This window comes from Callorhinus ursinus, unplaced genomic scaffold (assembly GCF_003265705.2).
Source record: "Callorhinus ursinus isolate GAN/ISIS: 27379988/994484 unplaced genomic scaffold, GSC_fseal_2.0 scaffold33, whole genome shotgun sequence".
Taxonomy (NCBI): domain Eukaryota; kingdom Metazoa; phylum Chordata; class Mammalia; order Carnivora; family Otariidae; genus Callorhinus; species Callorhinus ursinus.
In genome coordinates, this window is record NW_027397095.1 from 11,388,813 (window position 1) to 11,402,594 (window position 13,782).

Here is a 13,782-nt window from a genome sequence, read left to right on the forward strand (position 1 = left end):
ATTCATTCTCTTGTTTTTGTGTATTCAGTTATAATTTACTCTTCTTTCTCATCTCTAGATGAACAAATATAGTATGCAGTAAATATGCCAACATATTTGCATGAGTGTGTGTGTGTGTGTGTGTGTGTGTGTGTGTGTGTGTGTGTTGTTTGGCATTGGGATGACCAAAATTCACTCTCAAAGAGTTCCCAAGGCATTCTTGCTGAAGTACATGAGACCATCTCTGCCTCCCCAGACCTCATTTAATTTGCATAATTCCCATTGATATTACAGTCATCATTATCCACCCATCCAAAGAGCACTGCGAGATGCTCTTTGTATTGGGAGCTTCTTTTTAATGTAATTTAGGAAAAGAAACAGTCATCTTTGAAGGAAATTATGCTGTTATAATCCAGGAAGGCTTTCCCAGTGTGAGTTGTTACACATAAGAATCTGCAAGATTGAAATATGAAAACTGCTGCTCCACTGTGGAGGATGGTAGGTGTGTGTAACATCAAATGCACTTGTCTCAGTACTTCTGGAATGTCAAATTAAGTTTTTTAAAGATATGTCCTTTTTGTGACCAATCTTTGTGCATGGAACTTGCTTTAGACTTCTTATGAATTCTAGAATCTCAGAGTCAAAAAATTTTAGAGCTCTCCCACTCCCACACATTTATGTATGTATGTATGTACATATGTATGTATGTATCTACCTATCTATCTGTTATGTATATTGCAGAAAGAGAATGTATCTATAAAGAATCTGGGAAAATCTAATTTGGAAAATGAAGTAAACACACACACAAACACACATAAACACAGAGTACACAAAACAGTGAAACTTAGGTTTTGAAATATACTCAATGATTCCAACTGGCTAACTCACTTTATTCTAACTCAGATGTTTGTTTTGTTGTGGCACTGACCTTGGATTTTTATGAAGTTCTGAATTTTCTCACTCTCTGATGATTTTCATAAGTGACTTGGAAGTGATGGTGAGAGGGCAGGTGCATGTGGGAATGTGTGCACATGCCATGTGTCTGTATGTTAGAATGTATTTGAGGAAAATGGCAGCATATCCACCCATGGTAGTGGGTGTCTGATGGGTTGATCAAAGGAATTTCTTGCATCAAAAAATGGGTCTTAGCAGAGCTACAGGTATGAAAAATTTTGAACAAAGAAGGGAAATTTTGGCACAATCTATCTCTGACATGTGCCACATATATCAGTAGCTTAGGTCACACTATTTTTGTCCCCTTCATTATTTTTCTTATTTTTTTATTGTGCAAATAATATATGAATACATACTTGTAAAACAATCAAAAAGACTATAGAAGAATACATAGTAAAAGATGAAAGTCTACCTTCAACTTCTCACCCAATCCCACTCCCCTCTATAAAATAAACATTGTTAACTAGAATTTGTTTATATTTCCCATTATGGTTTTTTTTTATTTTCAAAATATATTTTATTTCTTTCTCATATGTACCTTGCAAAATTTTCAAGGTAAACATTAGCTTCATATACAGAAATAAAGGAGAGTTCTTTAAGAACTGGCATTGACTCAATCACAAGAATGATCAAATTTTGATAATGGAAAATAAACTCGTGTATTATCAAAACCAAATGGCTTAAGTGAGGAGTTTTCTTCAGAAAGGTCTCTCCCACTGAACCCCGCGCCCCTCGGGGGACTCAAACCGTCATCATGGACACACAGACACAGAAAAATGCATGCGCGTGTAGCAGCGGCTGCGCAGACTCAGAGATGGTTCTGGGGAGCGAGTGTCAACGCTCCAGGTACTTGGTGTTGTGCACGAGGACTTTCCTGGGTCCGTTCCAACGTCTGGTTCAGAATACATTTTCTTGGGAGATAAACTTGATATAAATCTCGTCACTTGCTAAACTGTCAAACTATTAACTGTATTAAATATGCAAGGAAATCATCACGTACTTTATTCTCTACATTTCTGCGCCGTCATCGTCATCTTCATCATCTTTGGCTCTGAAATGCATTTTCCTGAATTCTCGCCTGCTCATCGAAGGACAAGACGAAGACGCCGCCGGTGGGAGGTTCTGCATGAGCTCCACATTCCCGAAGAACCGGCCCACCGGCATCGGCTGGTTGCTGTCCTCGTCCAGAAAGACGCTGTCATCTGTCTGCAGCGGGGGCCTCGGGGCCTGCTCCCCCTGTAGCGCTGAGCCGCCCCGCGCCGCGCGGCTGCCCTGCGGCTCCTCCCCCGGAAGAGCCCCGAGGGCGGGCAGGCACAGGCCGTCTTCAGTCTCTGCCGGGCCAGGGTCGCCCACAGCTGTGCGGGGCCCGAGGCGGGGCCCCGCGGTCTCCGGCTGTGCGGGAGCACCAGTTCCCTTTCCTGCAGGCGGCACGTGGTCTTCAGCAAACCCCAGAGGCTCGTTGTTACAAGGGCTCTCGGGTGGTATTTTGGGCAAAGCAGCACTATCGCTCTTAGGGACCAGTTTCTGTAATTCTGCCTTAACGCGATGACCTTTGTCATACTTGAACTTCTTAGAAGTTCGCCTGTCGGCAGCTTTGTGTGACGAGGTCTGACATACCGTCCTGGCAGACGTGGCGGTGCCGGCTTCCCTAGCAGAGGCCAACCTGGCTGAGCAACGGCGTGCTCGGAGGCGCGCTGAGGACCGCACTGCACCTGTGAGCTTCCGGCTCCTCATGAGTGTGAGCCGCGCGCTGCCGCCCCCAGCACCGCCCCCTCCCATTATGTTTTTAAATGAATTTCTAAGTACAGGGAAAGGAGGATGCCAGTCCTTTACAGTTTAACATGTCATGATGTTTTGCTTTTTGTTTCTGTACTGAGGCTTCTGGACTGAGAAATCCTTTCCTTTTTGTGAGGCGTGTGTGTGTGTGTGTAGGGGTATGTGTGTGCACACGCCTGTATGCACTTGTGCATTTTGGATGAATGTGTGCCTAATATTTTTTTTTTAAAGATGACTTTACATACATTTTCGACACATGTGTCAATTGATGAAGTTGTCTTCATGGGGTAGGGGTAGGAATGGGAAGTTGTTTCTATTTCAGTTGAAGTCACTATAAACAATCATCTTAGTCCAGTGGGTTTTATGGTTAGTTCCTGCTATCTTTTCACTTCTCTGGGGCTCAGCTTTTAAACGAGATCCCAAGAAACCTCAGGCTGTCTTTTGCTCTCCAGGGTGTGTTCATGGGTTGTAGGGTGATCTTTTGAGAGAAGGGCAATCATCCCAACTACAGGTTCATTTTATATATATATATATATATATATATATATAGTATATAAATATTTATTTATACATTTTATATATTTATATATTTAATATATATTTTGTATATTAAATATAATAAAATATAAATTTATGTATATAAATTTATATATATAAATATATATATATTAAGCTATCTTTGGGCTGAATATTGACTTAGGGTTTTTTCTTTTAACAGCAGTAGTAGATATTTCAAGGCTACCTGAGAACTCTTTTCCAAATATCAATGCAGTGTGGTGGAAATAAAAGTCTCTTTGGTTTGACATGTGGGCTGGTGATTCAATTCATCATGAAATCAATTCTACTTGCAGGAATGGGTTTGCCTAAGTAAGGAAGTTTCTAAGTAGTTAGTGGTTAAAAATGGTTGCATCACTGCTGCCTCTCTTGAAATTAAAATAATTTAAAATGCCAATTGAGTCATGGCAAAGAGCTTTGTGTCTGCCAAATCATCATAAATAACTCTATAAATGGGGGAAGGATTAAGGAGCTCAGAAAAAGACCTAAAAAAAGGAAACTAATGAAAATCATGGTTCGTGTCCCAAGAACAAGGAAGTGTGGGGGTGGGGGAATAATGACAGTTTGCTTGCATCTGAGTAGGTTCTCTTATTGAAAAACTTTGTCCATGGCGTGGCTAACATGATTAGTGTATAAGACTTACGTTATGGTGAAGGCGTCCTTTCCCAACTGGGCCAGTTCACTATATATTTTTTTCTTTTCTTATTTTGTCCATTGCCTGCTTCTAATATAGATACACCAACTGGCAAACATAAGTTATCAGTACACTCACAAGGAAGTCTAGGCAAGAGATTCTGTGTACTCAGTGCGAATCCATACCTACCCACAAACATCATAAGTTCCACTATCTTTCTGAATCTTTACTCTTTGCCAGGCATTTTGCTGGACACTTGAGAGTATGAAATACGTATGAAAAGGGTTCCAGGTTCCAAGAGGTGTGTATATGTGTGTGTCTGTACGTGCATGTGTATGCATATGGCTGAACTCACAGGTGTGCTCACTATTGTACATGGCAAATAAACACAGTGTCAGAATATGCTGGAATCTCTACAGAGCTTGGTAAACAAGGTTAAAAGAATGACTATACATGGTGATGCTAGGATGGTTTCCCAAGGCTAGGTCTTAAATGATGAGTTGAGAAGAGGGTAAAAATGAAGGCAAGAGCAGGTATGAAGGGAAAGAGACCTGAAAGTGCCTGGTGTGTTGGAGGGGTGGCAAGTATTTCAAGGTGTTGGGAGAGAGGTATTTTCAGGGAGGCGTGGGGGAATGGCAGCAGATGAGGCTGTAAAATTAGGAAGGAGCAAGATTGCAAAGGGCCTTATATGTTGTAAGAAGAACTACATCCTGAAGTGTGTTTGGAGCCACTGAAGATTTTTTTTTTTTTAAGCAATGGGACTTACGGTGCCTCAGTAGTGCCATTTGCTGATATAACACTCATGTATATTTCAAAATAAAGCTTTTGTTTCAGCCAATAAAAACTTTAAGTGGGGCTAGTGTTGCCCACGATTTGCCTTCAATCTATTGCTTATTAAACAGAAAGGTTAGTTTCATTCATTGCATCTGACACAGGTGTTTACTGTAAGCCAGTTAGAACATCCAAACATTTGGGCTTCACTTCCACTATTATTGCAGTAGGAAATGGCTGCTCACACAGGTTTTCAGGCAAGTTTTGGAACTTGGGGATCCTAGGCTTTTTCCAAGTGGCTGCTTTGAATCCTCTCATCTTCTTTCTGCATGAGAAAAAAAACCCAAATAATAATAATAAAAAGATTCTAATGTTCCCTCAATCTTTGTACCTTTTCTCTTTTGCATTCTTTAATCTTGACAAGAGAAGATTTGATATACGATCAAAGGACTTGATTAATACTATTAAAACTTCTTTCAAAGTCTTATGATTGTGTGATTGTAACTGCGGAGATTTCATTTATTGTCTCCCTGATCAAAGTTACTGAAATAGACAGTCTGTGAATTAGAGGAAAGGGCTGTGTTTGCATATGGCTTGAAATAATTGTCAATAGATCACTTAGGAAAACACATACTCTGCCTAGCGCTGTGTAGTTTGCACTTCCTCTTCACCATAGAAATATGTTGCCGAGGCTCTGGGTAACAAATCTTAAATCAGTAGGATGCCTGCCAAGCAGAAAATGCAATAATCTACAGCATTCCATGATTCTGGAGTTTCAGATATTAGAGCTAGAGTCATTAGCAAATCTGGAATTCTTGTGTGAGAGAACCCTAGGCTTGGTGAAGAATGTTGTGTCACAGCCAGGCTAATTTCATGTAGGCTTTATGATACCCATTGGAACTTAAGTTTGGGAAGGGGCACAATCCAAACCAATTACTTGAGATTGTCTCATTAATGGTAATTGTATAAAATTTCCCAGGATTTAGACCCCTTGGAAGGTTCACTTTATCATACTTAGATACCTCACAGCAGTGGAGGCTGTTTAGAAGCCCTATAACAGTCTCTATTACATGACACATTAGAGCTGATGGTGAGAGGGTCCATGTGAAGAGCTTTTATTGAGCCTGTGTGAGTGTTCAAAGCATTGGATGTGTCTTAGCAGCTGATTCAAGATTAGCTCAGGTGGGTGTGGAGCTACAGATGCTCAGGGCTCTGAGAGCCAAGATTTTTCTGAATCAAAGCTGGAAATCAGCACAACGTCTCCCCACTCTTTACATGTTCTGCAAAGAGAAGAAATGTGCAGATCTATTCTGGTCACTCAGTCTCATTGAATATTTATGGAAGTTCTGAAGCGAGTGAAATATTCCCAGATATCTCTTGAAGCTGAAACAGGCAGCTTGGAAATAGATAACTGGCAGTACTGGGTTTGTCTGTGTAGGGCAGCATACATTTAAAAAAAAATCACACAGGAATCATCAAATGTGCCATGTCTTGGTGATTTACCATAAAATTAGTGAATTCTTCTGAAATCCAACAGATTAGGAAAACAGAAAGCAAAGCAAAATTAAAAAGAAAAAGAGGCATCTTTAAGTAACTGTTTGTTCAGTGCTTAATGATGCAAGTACTTGATTTAGTTGACCAACGGAATAGAGGTTTCTGTTTTAATCCAATTCTTGCCATTTTAAACCAGGCCATGTGCCTGGTGTGTTTGTATTTGGTGAAGAAGATTTCACTTCCTTATGAAGCTTCCAAACACTTAAATTCTGGTCCTAAGTGCAGTGATGTGATTTTTTTTCCACTGCACAAATTTTAATTTAATAGTACTCTAATTTTTTTAAAGATTTTATTTATTTATTTGAGAGACAGAATGAGAGCATGAGAGGGGGGAGGGTCAGAGGGAGAAGCAGACTCCCCGCTGAGCAGGGAGCCCGATGCGGGACTCGATCCTGGGACTCCAGGATCATGACCTGAGCCGAAGGCAGTCGCTTAACCAACTGAGCCACCCAGGCGCCCCGTACTCTAATTTTAATGGTACTCTCACTTCAAAACTTTTTCATCTGGGCAAATATTGTTTGTCCCTAAATTATTTGTGCTAAATTTAGGACTCTTTTAATGAAAGATCTCTTGATTGCAAAGGAAAGGCCCTCACTCAGGAAAGTTCAGGTAAGGAGGATTTGTTATAAGAAAACTAACCGATGTCACAGACCTGGGAACCAGATTTCAGTCACAGCTCTTGGGAAGTGGAGTTGGGAAGGTACTAAACCAAACATTCTTTTTTTGGTCAGGGGTTGTGGATGATTTATTGCATATAGTTCTAATTAATGGTCTTCCTATATCTTCATCCCATGCCCTGTAACTTTGAAGCCCTCTCCCATTCTGGCTGTGGGCTCAGTCATTTGACTTACTTTGGCCAATAGGATATTAGCATACATGATGTAAACAGAGACTTGGAATGTGTGCACACATTTCCTGTCCCACTCTCTGACTTTGCCATGAGAACATGCCCAGGTTAGCCTGCTGGACAATGATAAGTATGGAGCAGAGCCAAGTCAGCTCAGTTGTCTCAGCTGAAGCTCTAAATATGTGAGAAAGTCCAGCTAATATTAACAAAGTTACCTAGCAAATGCACATTTGGCCATAGCTGCATAAGAGATCCCCTGGAGGGGCGTCTGGGTGGCTCAGTTGGTTAACATCTGCCTTCGGCTCAGGTCATGATCCCAGCGTCCTGGGATCAAGCCCCACATCAGGCTCCCTGCTCCCTCTCCCTCTGCAGCTCCCCCTGCTTGTGCTCTCTTTCTGTCGAATAAATAAATAAATAAATAAATAAAATCTTAAAAAAAGAGAGAGATCCCATGGAGCCTAGGTCAGATCAAAAGAATTGCCTAGCCAACTCAGACTCTAGAACAAAAATAGATGTTTATTGTTGAATGCTACTATATTTTCTTTGTTGTTTATTGTACAGCAATATTGTGGCAAAAAAAATAATGGAAACAAAGTTTAAATTACCTTTCATCTCTGTTTCTCCCTCCCTCCCTGCCATCAAGGCCCAGCTTGTACCATTGCCCAGTATCACTGCCAGACCTTTGTCTGCCTAACCTTTGTCCAGTGCACATCATCAACTACAGTCTCTTCGTTCAAATTCTTGACATAGGAAAAACTCTGATTGGCCTGAGGAAAGCCATTGAATTGGTTTGCTTTGCGTCAGGTGTCTACCAGGTCCAATCAGCCATGGTTGAGGTGGTGGTAGTGGTGAAAGACAACAATGTCACACGGTCTGAGGGGTTGCTCAAAGAAGGCAGGTCTTCTCGGAAGGGGGCTATAGCCAGAAAAACACTGCAATTTATATCTCTAATCAAAAGGGCAAGCCTAAAATGTAGGAAGATACACAGAAAATATGGTTTGTGGATCAGCACACCATCTTGACATAAAATGCTAACGAATAAATTCAAATATGCCAATAATAATTCTCGTAGCTTATATTAGTGAGTTGGTTATGTGATAACACTGTGATAAGTATTTTAATTTTCACTACCATGTTATGGATATAAGACTGTTATTATCATTCCCATTTTCAGGTGGGAACTGACACCTAGGGAGGCTAAGTTGCCCTCTATCATATACCTGGAGAAAGGTAGAGGGAGAAATAGAATCTGGGTTAAGTTGAATCCAGATCTCATGAACTTTATCTTTCTTCAATTACTGACTTACATTTATAAAGTGACTAGGAAAGTAAGACTGTAAATTGATATCTAATGGTAAGGCTTACCAGGTACCTGGTTGAGCAAGTGGGGGTCAGTCAACCTATGTGTGATTCAAAAGGTGTTTACAAGATAGTGTTGCTGGGTACAAGTTTCCTTGATTGCTTCTTCCTCAGAGATCTGCTCAACCATTCTTGGGGAATTAATATCAACTTCTGTTTCCTGCACTCAGATTTCACTATTCAGTAGGAGACTAGACTTTCACTTTAGTTCCCTGTTTTCAGACTTAAACCTCACTCCTGTCTGGTGTTACCACATTTAACACCTCTCAAGTTCAATATCTTTAAAAAATAAACCTCTTGTCTCCTTTGGGAGGGAGGGTAGTGATTTGGCTGCTCGGGGTAGAGGTTTGAGACCTGGAGGTCCAATTGCTCAGTAGAAAGACTTTGAACAAATCTCACTGTTTCCTGTACTATGCACATTCCTGCCTTTCATGGTAACTCGTGCCTCCAAGACATGACATTTCCTTTGTTCTATAGGGAAAACAGATTTTTCTCCAAAGAATATAATCTATGTAGGTTCTTAGATTGTAACATGCTCTGCTAAATTAATTACCTCACTCCCATATGCTTTCAGTCTTCAAAAATTTCATTAAAATCTCTAGTCCACTGTTTCTGTTTACTCTGTCCCTGTGAGTTTATCTACTTCTAAAATTTGTTTACTATAATTATAGCTGGGTTTTAGGAAGAGATTATAATTAATCAACTACGTTTAGGAAATTGTCCCACCCCCATGAGCTTTTAAATAGAAACTTTTTCATTTGAATTGTTTCAAGCTTTATCTGAAAATTTTATCAGTAATATTAGTTAATGTTAAATTTTAGCATCACTTCCTTATGAAGCTTCCAAACAAATAAACCAAACACTTAAATTCTGGTCATAGGTGCAGTGATGTGATTTTTTTCCACTGCACAAATTTTAATTTAATAGTACTCTAATTTTAATGGTATTCTCACTTCAAACCTTTTTCATCTGGGCAAATATTGTTTGTGAAGTAGTCCTTCATCTTGTTTTCTTCCAAGGCAGAGAAATAGCCCTTGACCTGCCCCTTGGGAGAAAGTAAAGGACCGTGCCGAGCGGAGGAGTTGACATTTAAACACCTGTTATTCTGATGTATTGCTAATTCTTACCATTGATATCATCCCTGGTTCATGATTTGAGATTCATCTATGTTCCTTTGGGCTATTGTGCTTTTGTAATTTGTATATTGCTATGAGGTCATAACATTTTAGAAGATTATTTAGTATTGGTTTCCCAGAAATCCATGGGAATGGTACTTCTAACAATAACATACTCACGTAACTGGCATTATAAATGCTCAGTTCTGCCTAGGAAGAAGGCTCTTAAGAAGGACTGCCAGGGCTTGTGAGGATTGATATATGCACTCCAGTGTACAGGAGCCTTTGGCAAGAATCAACCTACTGTTACTGTTGCCTAAGAACAAGACAGGCCGAGTAAGCCCTCATGTTTGTAGCCCCCATGCCCATTAGGCATGTAAACATTTGAAAATATTATTGTATGATTGTAGCTATTTATTTCTGGGAAACTCTGGGGAAAATATAAATATTGAGAAACCTCACCCAAATCTCTATAAATCATCAGATGGGATTCTTACCAAATTCCCTGAAAAATCTTAGGGGATCAGATCATGTGACATTAAATTAGTGCTTTGATAAAGATTGAACAAGTGGCTTATGTGGCCAGATAAATTTCCCCATAAAAGTTGTATCTTGTGGAGGGGAATTTTCTAGATCAAAACCACCTTATGGCTTTTAGTAAATTACTTCATTCATTCAATACATATGTCCTAAAGTCCTACCCTGTCTCAAGTACTTTGCTAGGTCATTATAAGCTCAAAGAAATTATAGTTTAGTGTGGGCATATTAGATATATACTTATATAAATACAAAACAATGCAGTATAAGATAGATGTCATATGAGCAATAATAGATGATGTGTCAAGGATGAAACTTTACTACTTTAAGAAGGGGTGATTAGGTAAAATGTTCTATTTGAGCTAGATCTCATAGTTTAGTTAGCAAAGGGAAAAATGCCTAGGAAGAGAGAATGTCATAATCAAAGTCATAGAAATGAGACGGCACGGGGCATTTGGGTAAACAGTGAGTAGGGATTCTTGATTGAGGCTTATGATTCATCCTGGGGATTAGTGGAAAATAAGACTGGAAAGATAATGAAGGCTACTCTATCAGAAATTTAAATGCCAAGCAAAGTAGTTTAGGTTTTAATTTGTATTTGGTAGAGAGTTATAAAAGTTTTTGAATAGAGTTATCAATAAGATTAAACAAGTGGACATTTGCTGGATGATTTAGGGAGGAGATTCTGGAAGTAGGCAGGTTAACTAGGAGCCTAAAGCAATCATCTGGCCATACGAGGATTGGGGCCTACACTACACAGATGATATTGAGAATGCCAAGGAAGAGAACACAAAAAGAAACATTATAGCCAACTTATAGTTTGAGGCAACTGACTGGATATTGCGAGAGAGACATAATGAAGAATTCATAGTCATTGAGTTTTTATTTTTTTATTTTTATTTTTTTAAGTTTTCTTTTTTTTTATTATGTATTGTATGGTGACTAACATGACATAGTCATCGAGTTTTTAAATCTGGGTGACATATGGTATTCTCAACAGAAATGAGCAATCATTGGGTTGGTGGAATGAACAGTGAGTTTAATTTGTTTAGTTTGAAGTTTCTCTAGAATCCAGGTGGAGATGTAGATAGGCAGATAGGCAGTAGATAGGCGGATATATAAGTGTAGAGCTAGGGAGAATGGTTGGATTTAGAAATAAAGATTACATTCATCTTCATAAAAGTGATAGTTAAGCCGAGGGAGTGGGAAAACACTTCAAGAAAGAGAGTGTGCGGAGAGAGATGGGCCAAACCTTGGGTAAGGGAAACAGGCAAGGAGACAGAAGGAACAGTAATTGAGGTAAGAGTAGAACCAAAAGAATGAACAGGAGACAATGAAGGAGGAAGTGGTTGGTCTAGAGTGCCAAATGTAGAAGAGAAGCAACTTTTCTATTTGTTCTAGGATGGGGAATTGGTCTGCTACAAACTAGTTCATAACAGCCAGAAGTAGAAGTCTTTTGTTTTTTATTTGACTATTGCAAATTACTTCCTCCTAGGAGTGTGCAATTTGTACTTAAAAATAACTTTGTTGTGATTGTAAAATAATACATTATTTTTTTGTAAAATTTGAACAAATCAAAAAGTATAACTTATTAAAATAAAAATTACTCATAATGCTAACATCTAAGAATAACCCATTTATTGTTTGTATGCATTTCCATTAGTTTTCCTGTGTTTATCATAAAATTGGGAACTGCATATATCAATTTGCCAGCATTCTTCATGAATGCTGAGAACACAGTTCTCAGCCATGAGAACACAATTCTCTCAAGTATCTGCTTTTCTTCACTAAAATCATTTGATGAGTTCTTCATGTTTCTTTTCACAGAAACTATTTTTAATGACAATATTTTTTAGAGATGTATCAAAATATATTACCTCATTCATAGATATTTGTTCCCAAATATTACCCTTATAAAATAATAATTTCTATCAAAATTTTTTGTACTTCAGCTTATACCCTTTTGAATGAGTTTACTAGGTTAAAAGTTATGTACATCATTTAAAAAGCTTTTGATCCATTTACCAAATGACTTTCCCCAAAAGTTGTTGTAGTTTGCTTTTACCTTTGTGGATAGGATGTTCCACAGTTATTGAGCAAAGTGACTCCTGCAATAAATGAAGGTTGTCTTTAGTTTTCCATCTCCCTGGGTTACCATTTTCCCACAAAACATTTTAACGAGCATAATTAAGAGATATGACCAATTAGCGCACATGGCAGTAGTGTGTGATTTAATGTAGAATGATTTAGGTGGTTTTACACCACTTTTACCTTTTTCAGTCATAAATTGTAGACTACCAATCTAATAAAAATCCCATATATATTCCTATCAAATGCTAAGGTCATTAACTAGTTTACACCTAAAAAGGTCTGTAAAAGTTTTCAATGTAGATGATCGAAGATATTTACATTCACTTAACGAGAACCAATGAAATTGGCCCAGTCATATCCATCTTTTTTTTTCATTTTTCTTACTTATCTCCAGGTTTTAATTTCTCTAGAATCAAGTTTTAGTGGTCAACTCATATAAAACTTTGATAACGCATTATTTAATTTAAAAATTGATTTTAACTTGAAAACATATGCAATCTTTTATAAAAAGGTGGTGTAATAATAGATATCCATATTCCTTTTTAAATGAATAAAAACATTCTGGAAGGATACACAAATAATTACTAAGAGTGGTTACCTGGGGATAAGGGTAGAGTGGTTTCTATGTGGATGATGGATGGAATAGGAAGGAATTTTGAGCCATGTCAATGTTTTACTTATTCAAAAACTAAATTAAAAAAAAAGTAAGTTCATGATTTTGTGACTTAAAAAAAGTAAAGAAACATAAAAGAATGTCTATTCCAGTATCATCATTTTTATGAATAAAAAATTGGGAAAACCTAAATATTCATTAAATGGAGAAGGATAAATTATAATGTAGTCAAAGAATTGATAGCATTTGGTAACCATTTGAATAGAAGATATGACTACCAGATTTCTCGCTTGGGTGGGTGCTGGTACCATTTAGCTAAGAAAGGGAATAGAGGAGGTGTGGTTGTGAGTTTGGCTTTTTTTTTTCAGTTCAGTGGACATGTGTAGGAGGTGTTTGTGGAACATCTAGGTAGAGATGTGTAGTAGGCATTTGAATATTTGAGTCTGGAATTCAGAAGAGAGTTCAGACTGAATTTATAAATGTGTGAACTCTCAGCATAAAAGTGGTAGTTAAAACCACATACATAGGGTGATATTCAAGGAGAGAAGAGGGATTAAAGGCATCTTTTATCACTGAAGACTTATTACTTTCATGGAGCAAAGAAAATAATCTATATTATTTTGTAAAATCATACATGATTTATAAGGTCACTAGCAGTTTTTGTTGTTGTTAAAAGATTTTATTTATTTATTTGAAAGAGAGAGAAAGAGAGCCTGCAAGATGGGGGGGGCAGAGGGAGAGGGGCAAGCAGACTTGATATCAGGACCCTGAGATCATGACCTGAGCTGAGGTCAGATGCTTAACGGACTGAGCCACCCAGGGACCCGGTCACTAGCAGTTTTTTTTTTTTAAAGATTTTATTTATTTATTTGAGAGAGAGAGAGAATGAGAGATAGAGAGCACGAGAGGGAAGAGGGTCAGAGGGAGAAGCAGACTCCCCACTGAGCAGGGAGCCCGATGTGGGACTCGATCCTGGGACTCCAGGACCACGACCTGA

At 38.5% G+C, this 13,782-nt stretch overlaps 1 pseudogene; it reads right to left on the reverse strand.

The window, feature by feature from the left end:
- Window positions 1-1,445: 1,445 nt before the first annotated feature.
- LOC112809291 (UPF0688 protein C1orf174 homolog pseudogene) lies at window positions 1,446-2,699 on the reverse strand (annotated as a pseudogene).
- Between the last annotated feature and the right edge of the window lie 11,083 nt (window positions 2,700-13,782).